Genomic DNA, 25,885 nt, shown 5'->3' with positions numbered 1-25,885 from the left:
TGGACGAATGCTGTAGCATCTTCTGGCGTCCCATGCAGGAAGGTGTTCATTCCTACACAAAAACAATGCTGCATGCAATGGAGGCACAACTTTGCACCATAGTGCAAGGATGCCTACATTGGCGTTAGGCTGTCAAAACGGTACCAGAGCAGGGGGCGAAGGACAGGATTGCAACATATTGTATAAAAACAGTGCATTCCTGCACTTTAACTTTGGTGCATGGCAGTGCTGAAAGGTTAGTTGCTGCACTGCCCTACACCAGAATCCCATAAATGAGGGACAAAACGTCTTATTGCAAAAGTAAGTATTGCATCACGACTCAAGGTTCAACATGAAATTACCATGTGTGAGAGTCAGAAAGGGAGATTCAATCACAGTAAAGGTCCAAAAACCGGGAGATCAAAAGCAAAACATCCTGGCCGACTAAATGGGTGGAATCCATTTGCAACAGTGCATATATGTTCAGTTATGTATAGAAAATCTATACTTTCTTACCTTTCGATATTTTGGGTTCCACATCTTGTCCTCGATATTTGCCGCTCTCGATATTCTGGCTTCAAAATGTAGAATGTACACCAATCAGGAATAAAGTGTATTGTGTGAGCAATAGAGGTTTCTCAGTACTGTTGCAGTAGATTATAAGGACTATCACACCTGCATCACAATATGAGAGTTCTCTATATTGCTTAATACTAAATTACTCAGCTGCACCTGTAATTGAGATTGACACTGAACCTTCCTCACTCAAACAGATCCTACATACACACTCACACATACGTGTATAGAATATATTCTTAAAATTGTGACAAAATGGCAAATGAGATCTGTACCAAGTGTGCTCCAGACTCCCAGTAGGACCTGGATTCAGAAGTCAAACCCTAAATTGTATTGCAACAGATCCATTGTGTATGTTAGTTGCGGTCTTCTTTGCTATGCTGAGACATGAACTCCATGTACAACACTGCTGTTAGAATATAGTGATATTCCTTTTAAGGGATGTGCTTGAGTTAAATTAAATGATCCTGTTACTCTTGTTCTTTTACTATTGACTACGGAAACGCCCTCTACGCAAGAGCCTCGGCCAAACTCCTGAAACGCATCCAGAACGCCTCCGCACGCCTAATCCTTGACATCCCCCGCCGCAGCCACATCACACCCCACCTAAGAGACCTGCACTGGCTCCCCGTTAACAAGAGGATAGCCTTCAAGCTCCTCACCCACGCACACAAACTGAAGTACTGGGTATTTTAGTCCCAGCGGTGCAGGGGCACACACCCTATGACTTCTGGGTTTCACCCTGTTCCGGACCTACAGAAACACAGAGTCTTCTGGGTGAAGTCAAAGAATCGTTTATTGGCTGCAGACCAATGACAGGTATCCTAGAAGTACAACAGCGTGTATGTTCTCAGGAGACTGCTGAAAATCATAGGAACGGACTTCTCCTTAAGTACAAAATATCATGCTCCAGGCACACATTCCTTGGTTTACGATATGGTCATATAAAGGCATACATTACAAACGAAAAAGCAGAGTCATGATGACCATCCCACATTCCAGTTCGGCCAGCCAACAATGATTTACACAGGAAGGTTCAGATCCCATGTTTGAAGTAAATAGACCCCCCAATAAACATGAGCATCTCCTGTTTTGGGAAACAAGTCATAAAGCAAGAACAAGCAGGTGTGAAAGAGATTAGCCGGGGGATTGTGTAGAATGAAAGGGTTTTATGACGGGTCAAGCCCTGATACGAATCACAGGTGGACGGAGGAAGGGGAGCTCGTGAGACCGGTTTGACCCGGGGCAGCAGAGCCAGCTGCCCAGGTCACAAAGAAGTCAGAGGGAAAGCCCATGTACTGTGAGGCCCGTATTAACTCCATCATAGCCTATGTGAGGGCAATAACAAGATGGCCACTGCTTCCAAAATGGAACCCGCGTAGTTGAGCAGAATACGCGTACACAGTGCATTCATAGCTAGAACGGCACATAAAGCACTCGTACGGGCCGCATTTACCATTTGCGGTTCGCTAATACCAAGCTAGACAGAGGTAGGGCCCTGTCCCCTACGCGGTTCCGAATATCAAAGTACGACAGACCCTCCTTTTGCCCTTACATAGGCAATCACTATACTCATCTTAATCCGAGTCTAGGTCAATGTTCACGAAGTCATGGAGATGTTGCTGTAGCATCATCCTATTACTTAGCTCGTCCCTCGATACAGGTTTCCTTACACATAAGGTAGTACAGAGGCCACATATCGCAGGAGCACACTGTATGCATAGACAGAACAGGAAAAGAATGGCTAAGATCATTCCAATGACCATCAGAACTTTCCAACCCCAGGCAGATATCAATTCCCAGAACCATCCCACGAGCATTATCTGGTATGAAAATGCAGCAACTGGATTCGATGACCCTGCATACCCCACCGCGGTCTGCAAGAATAACGTCTAGAACCATGCTTTTCTGCAGAGTCATAAGGCGATCCGCTTGGAGCTCAGCTGTCAAATTACTAAGGGCACCAGCCGTTACATTGACGGTGGATTCAACCACACGAGTCAGCTGTCTCAGGTTCCTACTATTGACCATAGGTCCCCAAAACGGCAGGAAACCCAAGAAGAAGTCTCCTGCTTCCTGACCGGCAGTGTCCTCCTTACTAATCACACCTCTCACAACTCTGGTCTTGTGATAGTCAGAGGCGGCAGTAAATGTCGGCGGTAGCAAGTTCGCAATATAACATGTGCCCGAGAAATCAGGGGGCAACCATGTATATGCTCGGTCATGACAGATGAAATATGTGCCCTTAGCAGCCAAAAACGCAGGGGAAAACTGTGACGGGAAAGTGTACGTTTCAGTACAGTCACTTCTTCCCAGTTGAGCCCTTGGATTCTGACCATTACCCTGTAAGCAGAACCGACCCATGTGGGGTACGACCCAGATTGGAGATGAGATTTTTCGCTGTCTTTCACCCAGACTAATACTATACCCCGTCGCGTTCCATCCTACATAAGGTCTCAGCTCTTCTTTGGGAATGGATGAGTATGCATTGATATCCCTACTCATATCGGCAACTCCTTTCATCAAAGCCTTATTATTGGTGATGGGTCTGATAGAACGCGGTGGGCGAGGGGAGTATGTATCTAGAGCGTAGAGAAACATGGTTTGGAATGCCCATGACGATCCATTGTAACTGTACGGTAGCACCAGGTAGGGAATACCCTTGTTAATGGTATGTGGCATTAACCCACAGACCCAGCAATTGGTCGTATTCATTACCAGTTGGTGCTGGTGCAAGAGTTGGATAAACGAATTATTTACGAACTCTGATCGTCTGGTCTGTTCGTGCTCAGGCAAAGGGTGAAAAGAGTGAGAGGAGGCAGTAGAAAGAGATATAGGCTGTTGAGTGGGTGCAATGGGTTTTTGAGCAGAGAAAAACACACATCCTACAATAAACATCATGATACTACACAGTGTAAAAAAGCACAAAAAGACAAAACATTTACTTTTGACAATTCTACACATCCTTGTTTTAGAGTTCATTTCCTCAATCGGTCTCTCCATCTTACAAAACTCCATCCTCTACTCGGGCCGCTCGCGGTGGATGAGTTTCTTCTGCTAAGGAGTACGCCTGTCAGTCCAGGGAAACGCCCTAGACCAACCAGAACCGTTGACCTAGCGTCTTCGGCCTGTACCCCTAAGTCTTGGCACCGCGACCCTGCGGCAGAACCCGGATGGTGGTTCGAAAAACAAAAATCAAGAAAGTCCTTCAGATGGGAGAGCAAGAAATGTCAAGAGGGAAATAATGAGGAAATCTTTATTTGTCCATGGGCCTAGGTCTCAAGTTATAGCGGAGACGGCCAGGTGCTGTTTGGTCTTGAAAAAGTTCAGGCTCAGTGGTGTCCAGTCGATTTGATGGTGGCACAGCTTCCTGCAGAATATTGTCACTCTCTTGGACTGAAGCTGTGTCTCTTAAGCGGGCGTCACTGAATGGTACAAAGCGAGGTACAATGTCTGTCTCTGAGTCGGCGATACCCTCCTTGACCCACTGGTCATATGGCAGAGGCAAGGGAACTACCTTGCAGTGAGTACCATGAATCCAGTGTTTCTTCCCTTTCACTCGCACTGCTGATCTTGTCGAAAGAAGAACAAGATGAGGGCCGATCCAGCGAGGCTCGTCGTTGCCCTTGCGCTGGAAATTCCGGACCAGGACCCACGAGCCAGGGTTGATGGGGTGTCCAGGAGGTTCAGAGGCTTGGGGAAGAGTATCATGTACCTGTTGGTGCAAAACACGCAGTTTAACAGTCAAATCATACAGGTAATCGAGCAGTACTGGATGCTCTATTTCGCTGAACTTCGTAGGCCTTGGCACACCCCATACGTTGGCCGGGCGGCCAAAGACTACTTCATAAGGACTAAGTCCCACTCGTGAGTGTATCGTCATTCTGGTGGACAAGAGTGCTAAAGGCAGAGCGTCAGGCCATTTAAGACCGGTGCTCGCCTGAATTTTGGCTAACTTGAGCTTTAAGGCTCCATTGTAGCGTTCTACTAGTCCAACTGATTGGGGGTGATTTGCAGCGTGGAATTTCTGCCTTATGCCTAAACCTTCACATACATTCTTCATCACTTTACCCACAAACTCACTTCCATTATCACACCATACCATTCTCGGCATTCCAAACCTGGGGAAAAACTCCTTCACAAGGGCTTTGGCTGTGGATAGGGCAGTGTTATCTTTCAGAGGATAAGCCTCTACCCATTTGGAAAAAGCACAAACAACCACCAATACATATTTTAGGTTGTTGCATCTTTCCATGTGAATAAAGTCCAGCTGCAAAACTTCGAATGGACATGATGGGGGTGCAAAGTGACCGGCTGGAGTTGGGGTTCCCCTACCAGGGTTGTATTTCAAGCATACCATACAATTCTTGACCACATTCTCTGCACACTTGGGAATCCCAACATTCTGCCATACTGGAGCCAACAACTTACAGATACCTTTCGTACTGATATGTGCCATTCCATGCGCCATAGTAACCACTGGAAGCACATATGCATCAGGCAACAACCATCGCCTATGTTCTGTCAGGTCAATCCAACAACCATTCTCATCCAACTTACCCATACTCTCTCTCCACTTGCTTAACTCTTCTTCTGTAGCTTCAGCCTGAAGCGACTTCACACTCTCTATTGTGTTCTCGCACATTCCCACATCATTAACCCATCTTGCGGGGCCTGCAACATACATTCTAGTCTTCACATTCTGTGCTGTTTCTCTCGCGGTCTCATCAGCAAACGCATTCCCACGTCCAACGTCATCTGTGACTTTCCTGTGCGCACTGCATTACATGATCGCAACTTGCAAAGGTAGGGTCAATGACTCAAGGAGATCATTCACCAACTTGCCATTCTGAATTTTAGCTCCATGCGACGTCAGGAACCCACGCTCTTTCCACAAACGCCCAAAATTATGAGCCACGCCAAAGGCGTACTGGCTATCTGTGTATATGTTCACTCTCATTCCTTCAGACAACACACATGCTCTCGTGAGGGCGATTAATTCTGCTGCTTGGGCCGAATTATGTGGCACTCGTGCAGTTTCCACGACCGTAAGTAAAGTCGTGATAGCATATGCAGCAGTCGTGTCACCATTAGGGAGCTTGAAACATGACCCATCTACCCATAAAGTGCCATCACATTCAGTCAGGGGAGTATCTTTGAGATCTACTCTCCCTTTCGTCTCTTCTTCTGTTCTGAACAGACAGTCATGTTGCTCAATCTCATCTGAGTCTGCTGGAATCGGCAATAATGTGTCTGGATTCAGCGTATTGCATCTTTTTATGTGTATGTGATTCGCTAACAGTGTGAGTTCATACCCTGATAATCGCGCACTAGTCAAGTGTTGTGTCTTGGTCCTATTTAATAATGTGTCTACAGCGTGTGGAACCATGACAATCAATGTGTTGTCCATTACCAGACCAGCAGATTGTCGGATAGACATCGCTGCAGCAGCTGTCGCTCTCAGACAGCTTGGCAATGCCCTCGCTACAGGGTCCAAGGTGGATGAAAAATATGCGCATGGGCGCGGTCTGTCGCCAAAAGGCTGTGTTAACACTGACAACGCACAACCATCTTTCTCGTGAACATACAATGTAAAAGGCTTACTGTAGTCAGGGGTACCCAACACAGGTGCTGAACATAATGCATTACGCAATTCCACAAAACTTTTCTGGCACTCTTCAGACCATGGGATAGGATTCGGTGTGTCTTTGCATGTTAAGGCTAATAAAGGTTTTGCCAACAAAGAAAAACTTGGGATCCAATGCCTACAGTATGAAGTGATGCCCAAGAAAGCACGCACTTCTCTCTGTGTCTTTGGCACACTCAACTGTGCAATGGCTTGAATTCTTTCTGGGGTCAGTTTCCTTCCCTCCTTCGATAAGAGATGACCTAAGTAGGTCACTTCTTGTCGACAATATTGCAGCTTAGAGAGAGACACTTTGTGATGGAATGCGGATAAATGGCGCAACAGTGATAATGTGGCTTCTTTACAGATCTTCTCAGTATCCGCGGCGATCAGTAAATCATCCACGTACTGAATCAGGATAGCGCCACTAGGTAAAACAAGTGCATCAAGCTGCGCTTTCAAAGCTTGACTGTATATGGATGGACTCTCGCAGTAGCCTTGGGGAGCGCGTTTGAAGCGGAAGCTTCGGCCTCCCAGACTAAAACCAAAAATGTCTCTGCTCTCTTCTGCAATTGGGATACTAAAGAAAGCATTCTTTAAATCGATCACTGAAAACCATGCAGCAGAGGCTGGAATCATCGTTAATAAGGCAGTTATATCGGGGACAACCGGAAACTGAGGCACAACAATCTTATTAACCTCTCTAAGATCAATCACAAATCTGTAAACAGGTGGTTGTGAAGGGTCCGTTCGTTTTAAGACAGGTAAAATCGGGCTATTGCAAACGTTGCCTCTTGTCTCCTCAATCACACCCTTATTAATCAAGTCGCTGACAATGTCTAACAATGCTTTCTGCCCTTCATTAGAGATCTTGTACTGGGGAATACGTGGCAGTCTGGCATTAGCCTTTAGAGTCACCACATATGGTGGTATTTCCAAGAGGCCCACATCATTGGGACCAGTAGCCCAAAGGGCATCCGGAAGGGATGACAATTCAGGTGGCATCGTGTTTTTAGACAAATACATTGGGGAAACCACTTTCTTGCCTAATGTAAGTTGTACTCCTGAAGGAGAACAATACAGTGTAGCGTGCAATCTTTTCAACAAATCTAATCCCAGCAAATTCTCACCACAACCTGTTGTCAGGATCAGGGGCGCTTTCAATTCGCAAGGTCCAACAGAAAGTGACATGGGACTAGAAATCGGGTTCCTAACTGGGGCGCCAGAAAAACCTACTGAAACATTTATATCGCCAGACAAAGGTGCGCCAGGGAGTTTTGAATGCATGATTGAACTCTTTGCAGCACCAGTGTCTAGCAGAAAAGGCTCCGTTACATTTGCTGTAGTCACCTCAACATACGGTCCACTCTGATCCACTGGCACTGAAACAACTCCCTCTCTCTGTCTATGGCTGTCCTAGTAACCATTATTTTCTGCATCACCATCCTCTGCATAATAATCATTATTGTAATACTGTGCCGTATTACCAGTCGCGTTAGCTTGCTGATCAAAGCTATTAATTGCGCTTTGGGGCGGAAGAGGACGTGCGTTTTGGGGAACACTTCCACGCCCTCTGCCTCTAGGAGCTTGCTGACCACCTCTACCTCTGGCGCCATACGTATTACCGTTCCGTTGCATTAATTTAGGGCAACTATATTTAAAATGACCTTCCTCTTTGCAGTATGAACATTGGTTGGGACCTACAGGGACACGTGGTTGATAATACCCATTCATTTGCTGATTAGTCTGAAATTGTTGGGGTTGGTGATAGACACCTTGGGGTTGTCTATAATTATTACCACCTCCACGTGGTGGATAGGCCTGCTGTAAAAGGACCTTTGTCTTTAGTTCCTTCGTTTTCTTCTCCGTTCTATCTTTCTCGTCTTTATCTCTGTTTTCATAATACTGTGCAGTAGCCAGTATTTGCGCTGAAGAGGAAACGGCCCAAGAACTCTCTGAATCTTTCAACTTTTTACACAGGTCAGGGAGTAAATTCTGCACAAACTTATCCACAAACAACCGTTGGCCACCCTCAGTACTCATATCTTGCCCACTGTGGTCAATAAACGTTTCCTCAAACCTAGTAAAGAAGTCTGACACTGTCTCATCTTTCTTCTGCTTACATGCAGATAACTTGTCCCAATTTACGCGCATCGCAGGCATTATTGTCTTCATATACGTGATGATTCTACCAGGCAATTCAGCTACTAAAGGTTCTGGTTTCGCACCACCCGTTTGTCTAGCATCAGCAGCGACAATGTTAGCCCATGTATCCCCTAGTTCTGCATTGTGATCTACATTACGAATTGATCCCCATAGAGGCTGTGGAACAACATTACCAAACAACATGTCTATGTCGGCCAGATTCATAATGCATGACCCTGCCGTCTGTGACAACTCTTTATAATAACCTGCTGGGTTTTTACGGGGATCAGGCAATGTCTGCTTAAGTGCTAACACCTCAGAGCGCTTCCATGGAACATGCACCCAAACACGTTGGAAATGCGCTGGCACAGCGGGGTTATTGCCGACAGCTGCAACTGCTTCCTTCCATACCGGGGGAACTTCTCTCATAGGGTATTGTCGTGCTTTTGCCTTTTTCCCCACAAGGACCTCTTGTTCAAACAATGACTGTTGGCAATCGTCATTCCTTAAGGACAATACAACCGCAACTGCTTTATCTACTTCGCGGTCCACAATTATACCAGTTCCAAAATCGAACCTCACTTTACACAATTCCTGCGGGTTCGGATTTCTACCACTATCCTCCAATTCTTCACAGAGAATTTCGCACATTTTCTCAAATACATATCTCTGTTTCGGGGCATCCCATTGATGGAAAGTGTTAACAACCGATTCCACATCATACAGTGAAGGAAAAACGATCCATCTACGCGCCATGTGATCTATTACCTTTTTCTCATCGGGGGTAGGCAATTGGCTGCGCAACTGCTTACGCTGTAAACCAGGAGTTGCACCAGATGACCCAAAGAGAGGCGACATTAATGTAGTAACCACATTAGCTAAACGCTGTCGCGCTGAAGGAGAAGCTGAGGCGAGAACAGGGGGAAAAACAGAGGGAAGAAAAGAGGATGTAGAGACAGGTACTGGAGTGGTGGAAGGAAGAGTGTTAGGGGAGGCAGTTACTGGATTAGGCAAAGTCGCAGGAAGTGCGGGGGCAGTTGGAAGCACAACTGGCGGCGCTTGAGAGGACTGCGCTACAGGAATAGGAACTGGTTGCAAAGCAACTGGCGGTTGCGGCAAGGCTTGCAGTATATGCACTGGAGGCGGCATATTTACAAGCTGGGGAGGCGCCGTGGCAGTTTGAGCATACGGGGGTGGCGAACTCAACAAATGTGACATCAGGGGATCTTTCTCCTTTTCTTCTGACTCATCCTGCTTAGAATGTGGCAAAGCTGGGTAACATTTGTCAATCCCTAACTTACGCTGCCTGTGCAATTGCTCATTCATTTGCTCCTCTTCATTGTCTTTAAATTGTACAGCTGCTTGCATTACTGACATACCTCTCTCTCTCTTATTCTTTTTCGCTAGCTTAATTTCCTTCTGTTTGGCTTCCTTTCGCCATAAGCGGAAAGAGTCAAACATCGCCGGCCGGGCTTTCTTCTTAAACAATTTAATTTCCAAATTATCTAAAATATCGGTATCAAAACTACCATTTTGGGGCCATTTTAAAACACCGTCTTTCCTGGTGTAGTGGATCCACACTTCGTTATATGCAATGGGGCCTACGCCATGTTTCACATAGAGCTCATAAGTTGGAGTTCCAACCGGAGGGACCGGACATGATTCCTCTAGCTGGAAATCGTTTCCACAACCCAAACAGAATAATCTACCAAATAGTCCAGAACCAGGCATCTTCGCTCACTAGTCTAGATCCAAACGTCAAAGGATTATCGATTACGATATTCTCGTGAATACACGAGTCCTCTGGCTTTGGGGTTTGCAAACACCAAATCACCAATTACCAAATCAAACCAAACGATCCCGAGGGATACCAAAACAAATGGGAGACGCTCCACTTATACTTAACTGAATATTGCTGATCGATGACGTCACCAGAAGACTCTCTCGATTGTTTCGCTCTCTCAAACTCGTCAAGGGTCCAAAACAGGTCGATTAATCAGGGCAGCAGTCCTTCGTAGCCGTCGGGACGCGGAGAACCTCGCAGAAAAGACTTTCGGACCACGTCGACATGCAGGGGTCGATGAAGTGGCGGCCTTCCTCCGGAATTTCCACACGAAGCTCCTCACGAACCTCTGGCTTGGACTGGTACCGCTGAAATCGTCCCGAGTTGGGCGCCAAACTGAAGTACTGGGTATTTTAGTCCCAGCGGTGCAGGGGCACACACCCTATGACTTCTGGGTTTCACCCTGTTCCGGACCTACAGAAACACAGAGTCTTCTGGGTGAAGTCAAAGAATCGTTTATTGGCTGCAGACCAATGACAGGTATCCTAGAAGTACAACAGCGTGTATGTTCTCAGGAGACTGCTGAAAATCATAGGAACGGACTTCTCCTTAAGTACAAAATATCATGCTCCAGGCACACATTCCTTGGTTTACGATATGGTCATATAAAGGCATACATTACAAACGAAAAAGCAGAGTCATGATGACCATCCCACATTCCAGTTCGGCCAGCCAACAATGATTTACACAGGAAGGTTCAGATCCCATGTTTGAAGTAAATAGACCCCCCAATAAACATGAGCATCTCCTGTTTTGGGAAACAAGTCATAAAGCAAGAACAAGCAGGTGTGAAAGAGATTAGCCGGGGGATTGTGTAGAATGAAAGGGTTTTATGACGGGTCAAGCCCTGATACGAATCACAGGTGGACGGAGGAAGGGGAGCTCGTGAGACCGGTTTGACCCGGGGCAGCAGAGCCAGCTGCCCAGGTCACAAAGAAGTCAGAGGGAAAGCCCATGTACTGTGAGGCCCGTATTAACTCCATCATAGCCTATGTGAGGGCAATAACAAGATGGCCACTGCTTCCAAAATGGAACCCGCGTAGTTGAGCAGAATACGCGTACACAGTGCATTCATAGCTAGAACGGCACATAAAGCACTCGTACGGGCCGCATTTACCATTTGCGGTTCGCTAATACCAAGATAGACAGAGGTAGGGCCCTGTCCCCTACGCGGTTCCGAATATCAAAGTACGACAAAAGCACTCCACAACACATCAGCTTCTACACCCCCACCCGCCAGCTCCTCTCCACCGACAACGCCCTCGCCACTGTCCCCCGAATCCAAAGAGTGACCGCCGGTGGCAGATCATTTTCCCACCTCGCCGCCAAGACATGGAACACCCTCCCCATCCGCCTACGGCAGACCCAAGACCTACTAACCTTCAGAAGACTCCTCAAGACCTGGCTCTTCGAACAGTAGCAGCATCCCCCACCCCTTAGCACCTTGAGACCCTCACGGGTATGTAGTGAGCTTTACAAATGCTTTGATTGATTGATTGATTGATTGATTGATTGATTGATTGATTGATTGATTGATGAGGCAAAAGACTCTTGCTTCAGGAACCAGGACAGGTCTGCAGGTTATGAAGCTGGTGGGTTTTATGTTAAGATTCAACAGCTATGGGGTTCGGTCTAAGGGTAGTGGGCTGGGCCAGGGCTCCATCAGCCACCACCCGCCCCGTCAGAGATGCCAGTGAGGAAAAGAGACTTTAGACAAGGACTTTCATATGGAGCAGGTTCAGATATACCCTACTGATTGGCTGTGTGGTAACACCCGAGCGTTTGGATTCTATTTAAGAGAGAGCACTGGTTAATTTGCAAAAAAATAAGTGTCGGGGCTTCCGTCAGGAGACAACTTTCACGAGCCCATTACTTGTGTTAGTGCCACCTGAAACAGAAGCAACTACATAACCGTGAAAACGGAGGTAGGTTGTGGCATAATGGCCAAAGCTGCCACATCAGAGCTGGGTAGCCAGATTGGAGTCTCAGCGTCGGCTCAACATCCTGGGGTCCTAGGCAAATAATGTAATCTCCCCAATGGATGTGTCCTTAACTGGTGCTCATGAAAAGTGCTGGTGCTGAGCACCAGAAACCACCAGCTCAAATTAAGGACTGAGAGAGAGATGGTCAGCGTTTCATTTGTAAAAATTGTAAGTGCAGGAGCCCAATTTGTTTTTATTAGGAGACCACCACCAGCAAAGGCAAATGCCAGGGTTGTTAATTATCAGGTTCCTTGACTTAATTCCACCTCATGCCTCTTTCTTCCAACGCTCTACTCCTTCTGTTTCCTTAAGTCACTCCTGCAGTCTCTGTTGCATTCTTTCTCTCCGCATGTCACTGTATTTCTCAGTTTCTCTTCCACCTGTTTTCTCCCTTTTCTTTCCTGCTGCCCCCTGCATTGCTGCTGGCGCACAATCCCTTCACACATTTAGTCATGCAGCAGCTCCTTCTTAAACATATTTCAGGAATCATTGCTCCGAGCCCTGTGCCTCGTTTCATATATTTAAATCTACATTTCATATCTTTGGTCAATGCACTGCAATTTAGACTCTGATAAGCGAACGTTGTAAACGGTGCTGTGTTCTCTTTTACGTTGCTTAATTGCTCGTAATGGAATCTAAAACCTTGTTTTTCAAGTGCCATAAAACCAACTGTCACACTTTATTAACCTGGAGACTTCCTGGGCCAGATTTGCATGGCCAGCGCAAAGCGATGCAAAGCGACTCAAAATCTTGCATTGCATTTACTATTCACTGCACAGCACAAAAGGTGATTTGCTCTGGAAGGGTGCCCCTCTCAGCACAAGACCTGATTTGCACTGCTTTGGGTCAAGGTGGCATTAATGGAGTGGATCAGGGCAAATATCCATAGGTTTTGACAGAAAGCCTTTTTAGGGTGGGCAGACTGGGATTTGCACCAAAAACTAACGCCTACTGGAAGCAGGTGAAAACAAGAGAACATATGTTCATATAAAAAAAAAAAACAACACATTGCATGTGTTCTGAACTGCACAGCAGACATCTAATGCGTGGGGCGCTTCTGGGTTTGTTTACACATAGAAGGGTATGCTTCCAGTGCAAATCCTGTGTCTGTGCCATGTGGTGAGGCAATGCATCCCACAATTCAGCCTGTTTGTGCTCCAGCTCAGGAGGTGATGGAGCAACAGGCCACGTTTAAAACATATGGCTCAGTGCTGTGTTTCACCTCATGAGTCCTTTCACTGTTTAACACATGACAGCTAGTGGTGTGTTACCCTAAAAGATATGTAGGACACATTTAGTTCCATTTTCTCCATGGATTGGGTATTATAAAGGTACCTAGGGTTTGTGAAATACCATGCAAGGGCCTGAGAACATTTGGTAAAATAGGGAAAATGGGCAAATATTTTTGTTTTACAAAAAATGGGAAAAGAACACTCTCCAAAAAAGTATGAGGATTTCCTTTTTTCCCAGCTTTCAAATAGAGCCGGTTTAAGCAATTTTCCAAGTGGTGTCAATACTCCTTATGAAACTAATGATTGAATCCAGAAACCTATGGAATTCTGAATACTGTACATTTTGAATTCTACAAGGAGTCGTTTGTGTAGTATTTTCCCAAATAATTTAATAACTGACATTAAAAAAAATAGTGAAGGAAAGTAGGAAAAAAAGAAATAGGGTACAATGTTTACATTTGTAGGTTTCTACAGTGAAACCAATCTATATATGTAATTAATTGTTACTGCTGTCAGACCCTACAGGGTGCAGAGCTATGTACTGCTTGTTGCCTGCCTAAAAATTAATCAGAGGCATGGCCAGAGCCGTCGCTTTCAGTGAATTTTCACTGTGCACCGACCATACATCACTTCATTAAGAAAAATCTAATGAATACAAATGGCAATGAAGGAAATATGCATTTTTTAAATTGACCCAAGAATCCGGGTTTCGGGCAATGGGTCATTCATGTCATAATCTACATAACCCAGAACAGCAGGTGATTCCGAGGGCATTTTTCAAAAATGTTTATGTATACACTGACTTAGAAGTTAGAAGCCAAAAATATAGAGAAATCCAAGACAGAGTAACATGTCCTACAATTCTAAATTTCTTTAAACTTCTTCTGTAGAAAATAACAGCCCACATGTCCTATCACAAACGACAGCAAAAGACACAAAACACAACCATGTTAAGAGAGAAAACAATGTTGTGCTAATGTATGATTGGTTCAATATATTATGTTTGTATTGAAAAAATTCAATAAAAGAGATTTTTTTTAAAAAGAGAGAAAACAATGTTTGGATAGGATAGATTTATGTGGTGGTAGTAATATCCTGTCAAATTTGGGCTCTGCTCTCCCTGCACCAAAGTTAACCCACCAATCTCAGACATTTCTGAAAGCTGGAGACATGGGTAAGTCCATATTAGTGTGGCATGCATGGATCCCACACCAATAATTTTTCTTACTTATTAAACTTGATAATAGAAAACCATGGGTAAAACTACAGAATTTCTTCATGTTTCTCTAAGGCAAAGATACAGAATAAGGGAGGAACAATACAAATCCTGCCATACAGTCCTCCTACACTCCTCTCTATGAAAACGATATCTCACTTCTGTGGGTTGACCTAGCTCTCAGGAAAGGCCCCAATGTGAACCACGGAAACATCAAGAATTTTGTTTTTGAACTTACATACATTTTTGGTATGTTGGTAGCTGTGGTAATTAGGCCTGGGTTCAGCAGTCACCTAGGGAATACTACCAACCCTAGACATTCCTGAAAACAAGACAGTCATGGAGTCCAGGGTGGTATGACCTGCATGGATTCCACTGCTTTTACCGACCCATAATTCACAGAAATTGCCAAATGTTTGGGCAAAATCACAGAATATTTTCACATTTCTGTGAGGGAACGTACTGGAATCAGAGAGTAATGACCAGAGTCCTGTCACCCAGTGTCCTTCTCAATAAAGACAGTACCCCACTTTTCTGGGTGGGCTTAACGTTCTAGATCAGAGATGCCAAAACAAACCATGGCAACATCAAGAATTTTGTTTTCAACTTACCTTGAATCTTTGTGTGTTGGTAGCTGGGGTATTTGGGCCTGGGATAAGACAGCATCAAGGGAAACCTACCAACCTCAGACATTTCTGAAAACTATATATCCAGGGGAGTTCAGGATAGCATGGCGTATATGGATCTCAATTGTGTTATGAATCCAGACTACCGTGCAAACATCAAGCTTTAGGTGAAAGTACAGATGTTCATCATATTTCTGTGAGAATAAATTTACCAAAAACAGTGGGGAACCCCAAACATCCTGTCTTTCAGCACGTCTTCACGTCACTGAAATCATTGAAACATCAAGAATTTCGATTTAAACTTACAATGATTGAGAAGCCAATAGCTGGATATTTGGGCTTGGGGTGAGCACCAAGTAGGGAAATCAACCAACTCCAGACATTTCTGAAAACTAAAGCCCAGGGGAGTCAAAAGAGGTATGTGTTGTGCAGAGCCTGCTATTTTATACCTAGATTTCCCTGCAAGCATGAGAATTATGCTTTAAAACCCCAATTACCTCTCACTGGCCATTAGGATGGCTTCTCTATTAAGAACTAGAGTCAGCCAGCACCAACAGAAACCTACAAACACTGGGCTTTCGTAAAACTAGACTTGCAGAGGAATCCTCTGTGATGTGGTTTCTGGAAATACCGGAACCTTTTCTCAACCAGAAAGCCCCAAAAGCATCATAAACATGCCTAACAACTTTTCTCACACACACCATGGGGATGGCTGCAGAATTTAGCCTATGGTCGCTCCACACTCAGAGGTTCTACAAACCCAACTTATTTCTGACAACTAGTGAATCACTGAAATCCAGAGTTGTGTGGCTCGCTTGTATCCACAGTTTTTTAGTATCCTGAATATTCAGCAAAGCATGGGTGGAAAAGAATATATATCTCCAAAAGAAGTTGCCCTCTTGAGCTGACACGCACTCCCAAGTAGGTTTTGCAATCTAATCTAAGATTGTAGAGCGCTGCTGTTTTCGCTGCAGGTCCACATTAAAGATTGCAAAACCTACCTGAGAGGGCAACTTCTTTTGGATATGTATATATATATATTCACTGAAAAAACCATAGGCTTCAGGGGCGTTATAGTTAGCTGGACTTTTCACTTGTACAAAAACATTGAAATTCCCCCGTTATAGTTAGTTCAGCTAACTATAACTCGCGCGCCCGCAATGCACTGCTGATGACGTCACATATTACATCACTCATGACATGGTCAGTGACATCACTCATGACATCACTGATGACATCACTGATGACATCATCCAGTGAATGTGTGTTTTTCCTGAAAATTACATATGTTTTATATATGTATATCTCAAGGTCGATGGAAGAATAAATGGGTATATAAGTGTCTAAATGGATGATTTGTTTTTGAAAAATTGATTGTATAACTGAGTGATTAAGTGTATCTTAGTGAATACATGGCTTAGTGAGTAATGTTTAAATATGTAAATATCTGTATCAGTCTCTCACTTTGTGTATAAGTGGCTGCATGGGTTGGTGAGTAGCTACATGAGTGTCTATATAGGTTATTAGTTGTTTTTTTGAGTATCAGTATGAGTGTCTGAGTGTCTGTATGGTTCGGTGGCGGGTATTACGTAGTGCATAGGTGCATGAATGAGTGACTCACTGTTTGTATGTGTTGAAGACACCATGTGTACAGGACTGTATGGGTGGATGAGTGTGTGCATGGGTGTGTTAGTGAGTGAATGAATGTCTCAATAGTGTCTTTATGAGTAACTACATATGTTTTAAACTAGTATATGTGACTATTGGTGTATATAAGTGAGTATATGTGAGAGTGAGAGATTGGAAGAGTTCCTGTATGATTGTTTAAAAGACTAAGTATGTGTAAGTTTCTGTAGAAATAAGTGTGGTGGTGTGTGTATAACTGTATATGCAAGTAAATGGATATTTGATTCTTTATTAGCATGAGTGACTATGTGCGTGAGTAACTCTATGGATGAGTGGTGTTGTGCAACAGGATGTATAGGTGTATGAGTACATATGATAAGTGAGTACATGTATGAGTGACTGTATAGGACTGTTGGTGAATGAGTGGATGTGTATGTGGATCTTAGAATTGCTGAATAGGTTGTTGTAACTGGTATTGGTATGTTCATTGTTTTGAAAATTGTAGTTTCTATTTTTGAATGTGTGTATCAAAGGTTATATTAGGGGGAGAGAAGGTCTGCCACTCTATCACAAGGATGATGTCGTCAGTGATGTCATCAGTGATGTCATTTGAGATGTCATCCGTGATGTCATGAGTGATGTCACTGACCATGTCATGAGTGATGTAATGTGTGACGTCATCAGCAGTGCATTGCGGGCGCGCGAGTTATAGTTAGCTGAACTAACTATAATGGGGGAATTTCAATGGTTTTGTATGAGTGAAAAGTCCAGCTAACTATAACGCCCCTGAAACCTATGTTTTTTTCAGTGCATTTTTAAGGTTTTTTAAATGCTAATTCCTAACTATAACGTGCCTGAAACCTATGCTTTTTCAGTGAATTTCAAAGGATTTTTAAATACTAATTTCTAACTATGCCTACAGAGATAGGACATGTGAAGAAAGAAGAAAAAACGCACAGAAAGAAAAAAAAGAAATGCAGAAAGAAGCAACAGAAGTCCTCAAAGATGAAGAAAAGTGCAGGAAGAAGGATTACGTGCAGAAAGAACAAACAGAAGAGCAGAAAGAAGCCTTGTTGCAAAATCATCGTGTACCCTCAACTTTTTCAGACGGATACTGGTGGTAACTGAGTCTGACTAACCAGTCCTAGAGCCAGTGCTATGTTAAAAGACACTCAGAATACAGTGAAAACACCTACATACACTAGAGAACACTATGCGTTGGGGTCCCCCTGTGATTAGCATGACCTCCTCTGTAAGCCCCTAGTATATAATAGGGTAGGGGATTAAAACTACCTCTTAAAACGTGCCAAAGGGTGTTTGCACACGTCACCTCAGGCCCCGTCCCCTCCCTTCCCCACTGTGTAAACATGCCCTGTGGCCGTTTTAAGTTGGGAGATCAAGTCCCCTTGGATCCTGAGGGCTCCACTAGACCACTAGGTACCTCCAGTAAGCGCCACAGAGCTGCGTTGCAGAGACATGTAAAAAGGGGCACGGCCTAGACCACCTCTCTGCAAAGCAGCTCAGTGGCGCTTACTGGAAGCACCTGGTGGGCTAGTTAGCCCACAGGGGCCCTCAGGATTGAAGCAGAATTATTTCCCCAACGCGCCATAGGGCGTGTTTGCACACGTCACCTCAGGCACCGTCCCCTCCCTTCCCCACTGTGTAAACACGATCTGTGGCCGTTTTAAGTTGGGAGATTAAGTCCCCTTGAATCCTGAGGGTCCCTAGGGGCAAAATAGCCCACTAGATACGTCCAGTAAGCGCCATTGCAGAGATGTGTAAAAAGGGGCACGGCCTGCACCACTTCTCTGTAACGCAGAGCAGTGGCGCTTACTGGAAGCACCTGGTGGGCTAGTTGACCCCCAGGGTCCCTCAGGATTGAAAGGGAATTATTTCCCCAACTTAAAACGTGCCACAGGGCGTGTTTGCATACGTCACCTCAGGCCCCGCCCCCTCCCTTCACCACTGTGTAAATACGCCCTAAATTGAGAGATTAAGTCCCCTTGAATCCTAAGGGTCCCTAGGGTCAAACTAGCCCACTAGGTACCTCCAGTAAGCGCCACAGAGCTGCGTTGCATAGAGGTGTAAAAAGGGGCGTGGCCTCAGTACACCTGTCTGCAACACAGCTCCCTGGCGCATACTGGAGATACCTGTTGGGCTAGTTGCCCCTCAGGGACCCTCAGTATTGAAGGGGAATTAATTCCCCAACTTACAACTGGCCAGGGGGCGCATTTGCAGAGTGCTGCAAGGAGGGGGCGTGGCCTCCGGCGCGATGCCGGTCTTTCATTTATTTTATTTTTTTAAGAAGGAGGGCTGTGTGGCCCCCCTTCTTTTTCTAATTTATTGGCCCTGGGGACAAAAATAAATTTGGAAGGGGGCTGCGTGGCCCCCCTCCCAAGGCCTTAATCGGCCCCGGGGTCCCCAACCCCCGGGTCATGGCCTTTTTTTTTTTTAATTCTTTAGGAGGGGGGCTGCATTGCCCCCCTCCTCAGGACACTTATGGCCCCTGGGACCCCATCCCCCGGGGCCGGCCTTTGGTTTTTATTATTTTAAAAAATATATATATTTATAGAAACACCTAGGACATGCTGGACAAACCGTATGTACCTATCACCATGACGATTTGCGTGATATTCATTAAAAGGCAACTATGCATACAATGAATCCACGTGGAATGTATTTACAATACTAGTGAAGCTCTGACGTGTCTGACGCCCTACCGTGCCTAATCCCGGCACCCCCGCCGGTGGGTACTCTCCAAGTAGACACCCTTGTCGTTTATTTATACAAACATGGGTAGCTATCGACGGGCACATTTAATATACACGCACACCAAGCCATTCAAAGGGGATTCGACAAAATTTAGACCAAACTTTGCAAGAAACCCCCCTCACGGTTAATAAAACACACATCCACCGCCGTATGTGTAATACTTTTTATTTTACTCTCTGGAAAGGAGACGAACCTCACTTGAGAGTCACAGCGTGCTCCTGGCTGAGCCCAATGCTGTGTTACACCCACCAGTGCCCGCCGAGTACCACACACCTCTGTGTTGTATTCCACCAGCTAGTGCGTATGCTATGACACTCTATAGCCCATGTGCACTGTAACACCACCACGTGAATATGCCATGCCACACTTGCCTTCGCACGGGTTATATTGCGACATCTAATGTGCCTTCCTCGATGCCTATGTTATAACGCACAGCGCTATGCCATACATATTACAATCTGGGATCCATATCTTTGTCACAGTGCATATGCAACGTTACACTCCCCAGCACATATTTTATATTACAACTTTAGAGACTAGTTAGGTTACACAACTCTGCCCTGTGCATATTACACTCCAAGGCGCATATCACATAGCACGCGCTAGTGCCTTCTCTATCTCGTACTCTCCAATGAATCTGTCATTGCGCACAATGTATTGCATATTATATTTCACCTTATATCATACTTTTTGGTGCATAGTTTATACCATATACTATATCTAGTTTTCATTTTCAATCGTGCTCTCAGGACTATGTTCTATAACACTGCGTCCACCTACCCTTTTCACTGGCATTACATTTTGCGATGGGGGTGGAGGGTCAGGGGGTGTTTCTGCCAAGTGAGCCCAGAGTCACAGTCACAAACGTCCTCTTCTTCCTGAATAAAAGTGAGATTATGCTGCATGCTTGTTCATATTTTAAGTAGTTCGCATGACACACATTTTAAAAACAATAAAGTTCCTATTACCCACCTTCTCTGAACAGTTAGCTTGCTGCTCCATCCACCTCCTCCCTATCCTCTGTTGTCTGAATCCATGGACTAGCCTCCTCCCTCCTGCCATGCATGGTGTGATGTGCTGCCACTGCCCTCCATTTAGCATGATGTACCAGTCCACTCCTCCTGCCCTCCATTGCCCAATTCTATGGCCCATCATTGACCTCCTGCTTAGCCTCTGTGCTTAGCTTGCTGCCCCTATTCTCCTTCCCCCTGCCCTCCGATATCTTTGCGCATGCCCCTGCTCCATCCTTTTTGCCCACCATGTTCCATGGACCTGCCACTCCTATCTACTCTGAGTGTTCTGTTGAGCTGCCACTCCCCTCCCACCTGCCTAGCATTGTCAGATGACTGTAACCTGTCCCTGCCACCTCCACCCTGCCTGTCCACATGCCATGCCCCTATCCCCTTCCTCCTGTCCTCCATGGTCCATTTTACTGCCACACCCTTCTGCCCTCCCTGGTCTGTTGTGCTGCAACTGCTCCTCCTGCCTGCCCCGTGCAGTCTGTTGTGAGGCCCCTTCCTCTGAACTCTCTTGTCTGTGCCCAGGTCCTGACCCTCCCTTCTATCCTCCATGGTCCTTTGTGCATGCCCCTGCACCCTCCTTCTTGCCCATCATAGCCATTGTGCTGCCACTAACCATCCCACTTGCCATGCATGGTCTTATGTGCTGCCATGGCCCCTCCCACCTTCCCTGTGTGGTCAGCTAGCTGCCCCTGACCCCCTCCCACCTTCCCTCCATGGCCTGTGTGTATGCCATCATAGTCCCACTGTTGCTCTCCATGGTGTGTTTTGTTTCTAGTGCCCATCTTGCCTGACCTCCATGGTCATCTTGCTGCTCCTGCCCTGCCCCCTTGCCCCCAGCCCTCTGTTTCCATGTGCAGACCCCTATTCCCTCCCTCCTGGCTGGTCTGTTCCATTGTAATGCCCCTGATCCGTCCCTCCTGCCCTTTATGGTCTGTTATGCTGCAGCTTTCTGTCCTGTCTGTCCATTATGGTCAGCTAGCTACCATTGCCTCTTTCCCCTCTGTTCTCTGTTCTCCATGTGCATGATCCTGTCCCCCCCCTATTGCTTTCTATGGATTGTTGTGCTGCACTCCCGTCCCGCATGCCCTGTGTGGTGTATTGTGCTGCTGCAAACCCTGATGCCTGCCCTGTAGGGTCAGTTTGGTGCACCTCTCCATGTCCCTCCTGTCCTCTGTTATCCGAGTTCATGTCCCTACCCCAATTCCTCCTGCCTACCATGATCCAATGTACTATACTTGGGAACATTTTGAACTTGGTAAGAGGGAGATTTTGAAAAAAAACTGGGGTATTGATTTTCCCCTTTGAGTTACATTGAAAATGAGGAGATTGTAGACAGGAGACAGATCAAATAAAGCCCATTTGACCTTAAAAACATTGGACGTTTCCTGGCTGAAACGGGTCTGTTGGCATGTATGGTTGTACTACCACTGCCTCTTCCTTCTGTCTACAATGGTCTATTATATTGCCACAGCCTCTCTTGCCAGTCCTGTATTGTTGGCTTGTTGCCCCTGCCCCCCTTTCCACTGCCCTCCATAGTCTGTTGTGCTGCCATTGCCCTTCCTGCCTGCCCAGTGTGGTCAAATTGTTGCCTCTGCACTCTCCTACCTGCCTCCAATTTTCAGAGTCCGTGCCCCTGGCCTCTGCCTCTCAACAGTATCCCAATGAACAACTAGATTGCTAACATTCTATATTTATTACAAAAAAGTGGAACGCCTGACGTCATCTTGTAATCAAAACTGTAATACCTAGAGCATTTCCGTTAGAAATTTCATATATGAGAGGGTCTTATTTGCATCAAAATTATGGTTAGTGCTCTAAAAAACTAAAATGAGGACATATTTTCTGAGTTTTCAAATAGCGACAAAGAACTTTTAAACTATTTGTAATCTTTATGTTTTTTTATCCAGTTGACCACTTGATTAAATGTTGCACTTAGGGGAGAGGATGTGGTGTTACTTCCAGAGCTGCAGACTTTGCAACTGGGGAACCAGGTTGGAGTTTCTGCTTCAGCTCAACATTCTGTGATTCTGGTCAAATCACTTAATCTCCCTCAAATTCCGGACACCCCGCCGGCCAGCCCTTCGCGCCAGCCCGCCAAACTCCGAGTCCCGCTGAAACCTCAATGGTCCACGGTACGCCGTCCTAGACACCCTTCTTCCCCTGACGGTAGCAGATCATCACGGGATAAGCAAGACATCATACAGCATATAAAATCCCTAGAGGGAGGTCTGTCGCCATCAGGATCACAGGCGTCTGCCCCCAAATGATTCGCCTCGACGCTGGTTGACTTGCCTGCCGCCTGTCCCATAATTAGGGATGCGCCCTGCCTGGTTGGCCTGCAGTTGTCTCGGCCTCCTCCCCAATGCCCCGGACGCCCCATTACCAGGCGCATTATCTACATCTTGTGGGGCGGCGGCCTGGAGCTGCTCTCCGGTGATCCGGATTCACTGACAACGCGATGACCGACCCCCACTCCTATTTCTGGGAGAGTGACATCTCCGGGACAGCCTGTGCCGTTGTGCCTGGCTACTCCCTTGACTGGAATAGGCTTTGTTGGCCACGTTGGCCGTTGCAGTGCTTTAGTTATATTCTCCGTTCCCACCCTTTTCCTCCTCTTCCCCTTCCCTATACACCCACTTGGCGGGGGGTATGCTGACACGTGGAAGAGCCACAAGGCGGCAGCTGCGCCCTACGATACGTGACGATGACCACAGTACCTTGTTAGAAGATTATCTCTCTTAATGTGAAAGGGCTCAACTCTCCCATCAAAAGACGCCAAATATGGCGGTATTTACTACTGCAGAACCCCGATATAATTTTCTTGCAAGAGACCCACCTACTTAAGGCTGACGTAACTCGCATGTCTCACCCACGTTTCCCCCATCAGTTCTGGTCCTCAGCAGCCACTAAGACAGCGGGTGTAGCTATTCTTTGCAGGGCGGGGATCTCCCAGGGAGATACTAAAGTGCTTCGGGACACTGAGGGTAGACTTCTGAGGGTAGAGATCAGAAGAGGGCACCGCACACTTACTCTCTGTAACATATATGCCCCCAATCAGGGTCAGGACGCCTTCTTACGCAGGATATTTAGGGAACACATTGAGCTGGTAAACTCAGACCTCATAGTAGGAGGGGACTTCAATTCGGTATGGGACACGGACCTGGATCGCTGTGGGGGCGCCTTTCATGGGGTGGGGGCTATGTCCGCAGCAGTGAAAAAATCCCTCACTGCTCTAAACCTGGTGGATGTCTGGCGTTATCACTCACCTGGAATGCGGGATTACACTTACTACTCACATGCTCACCGCTCCTACTCTCGCATTGACTTTCTCTTTGTGTCCCACTCTTTGATCAAAGATACCCTTTCGGCGTCCCACTCTAGTATTTCGATTTCTGATCATGCGCACGTAGAGTTACTTCTACACGAGCGTCTCTCCCGCCCGATACGGCGAAATAGATGGCGGTTCCCGGCCCATATTCTTAGAGATCCGGTAGATAGGGAGGAACTTCAGGCTGCTATCTCAGCGTATTTCGAAACTAATGACTTACCGGAGACCTCCCTCCCTGTCTTATGGAACGCCTTCAAAGCTACGATACGAGGTACCCTTACGGCTATAGCCATCGCTAGGGCGCGGGAAGCCCGGTTGTATGAGAATAAGCTCACGCGCGAAATCAAGACGCTCGAGAAGATGGATCAGGAGTGCACTTTGGCGGCACATAAAAGGCGTCTAGCTGTTCTTAGAGGCCAGCTTCGTGTGCATAGAACAAATAAGGCTGAACATGCTCTACTTGCGCTACGACAGCGCTATTATGATGGTGGGGACAAGGTAGGCACTGTCCTAGCGCGTCGCTTGAGAACGTGGGCGGCCAAAGCTCACATTGCAAAACTACAGATGGTAGACGGGTCATGGGCCATCACAGAATCGGCTAAGCGTCAAACGTTCCATGACTATTATGCATCTCTCTACACTAGTGATCCACCCGCACCGAATCTGATATCGGCCGCCCTGGATGCATGTGTCTGGGAGCCTCTGAGCGAGCAACATTCTAAGCTTCTGGAAGAGTCTATTACTCTGGAAGAAATAGCTAGTGCTCTGAAAGACCTTCCATTAGGTAAAACACGTGGCCCCGACGGGCTCCCGGTCTCGTTTTATCGCGCCTTTCTGCCGCAACTGCAACCATATCTCTTTCGCCTCTTCAACTCGTTCACGGAGTCAGTCGGGCCTTCTCTGGACATGGCAATGGCTGAAATTGCCCTCATCCCAAAACCTGGGAAGGACCACGCCCTCTGCTCCTCCTACCGTCCTATTGCCCTGCTAAATACGGATCTTAAGCCATACACCAAAATACTTGCTAAACGGCTCAGCGTTCACTTGCCCAATCTCATTGATCCGGACCAGGTGGGGTTTATCCACCAACGTCAGGAGGCTGACAATGTGCGCCGAGTAGCCCATCTTGTCGGGAAGGCCAAGCACTGGGGAACACCGGCCTGCCTGCTCTCGCTAGACGCTGAAAAAGCATTTGATCGGGTGGACTGGACATTTCTTCGTGCAGTTCTACGGAAAGTGGGTCTGGGTCCTATGATGGCAGCGCGTATTATGGCTCCCTATATCTCGCTGCTGGCCAGAGTACGAGTTAATGGTCAGCTTACGCAGCCCCTCTCCATCTGCAGGGGCACTCGGCAGGGTTGTCCCCTGTCGCCCCTGCTGTTTGCCCTTGTGGTGGAACCTCTCGCCATTATGGTGCGCCGTTCCCCTGATATTCGTGGTATTTCCCTTGGGGGTGTCGAACATAAGATTGCCCTCTTCGCAGACGATTTACTTCTTACTCTATCCGATCCATTGCGCTCGCTTCCGGCGGTGCACACGCTGCTCCAAACCTATGAGCAAGCCTCAGGGCTTAAAATTAACCACATAAAATCATGGGTTCTTAATATTACGGTCCCGGACGAGGTGATTACGACTCTGCAGACTCTCGTTCCTTATCAATGGGCGACCAGGTCTGTGAGGTATCTCGGTCTCAACTTAACGCCGGACTTAGCTACCTGGACGCAAGCTAATTGGCAGGAATATAAAAACTCAGTTCTTGCTGATTTACGCATGTGGAAAGCCCTGCCGCTCTCTTGGTTAGGCCGCCTCAACACAGTTAAAATGTCTATACTACCGAAGATCCTCTACCTTTTTCAAACCTTACCAACGCCCATCCCAGAACACCAAATCCACTGACCACATTCATATGGGG

The sequence above is a fragment of the Triturus cristatus genome, chromosome 2_1 (assembly GCF_964204655.1).
Source record: "Triturus cristatus chromosome 2_1, aTriCri1.1, whole genome shotgun sequence".
Classification (NCBI taxonomy): Eukaryota; Metazoa; Chordata; class Amphibia; order Caudata; family Salamandridae; genus Triturus; species Triturus cristatus.
This window is presented reverse-complemented; position numbering follows the sequence as displayed.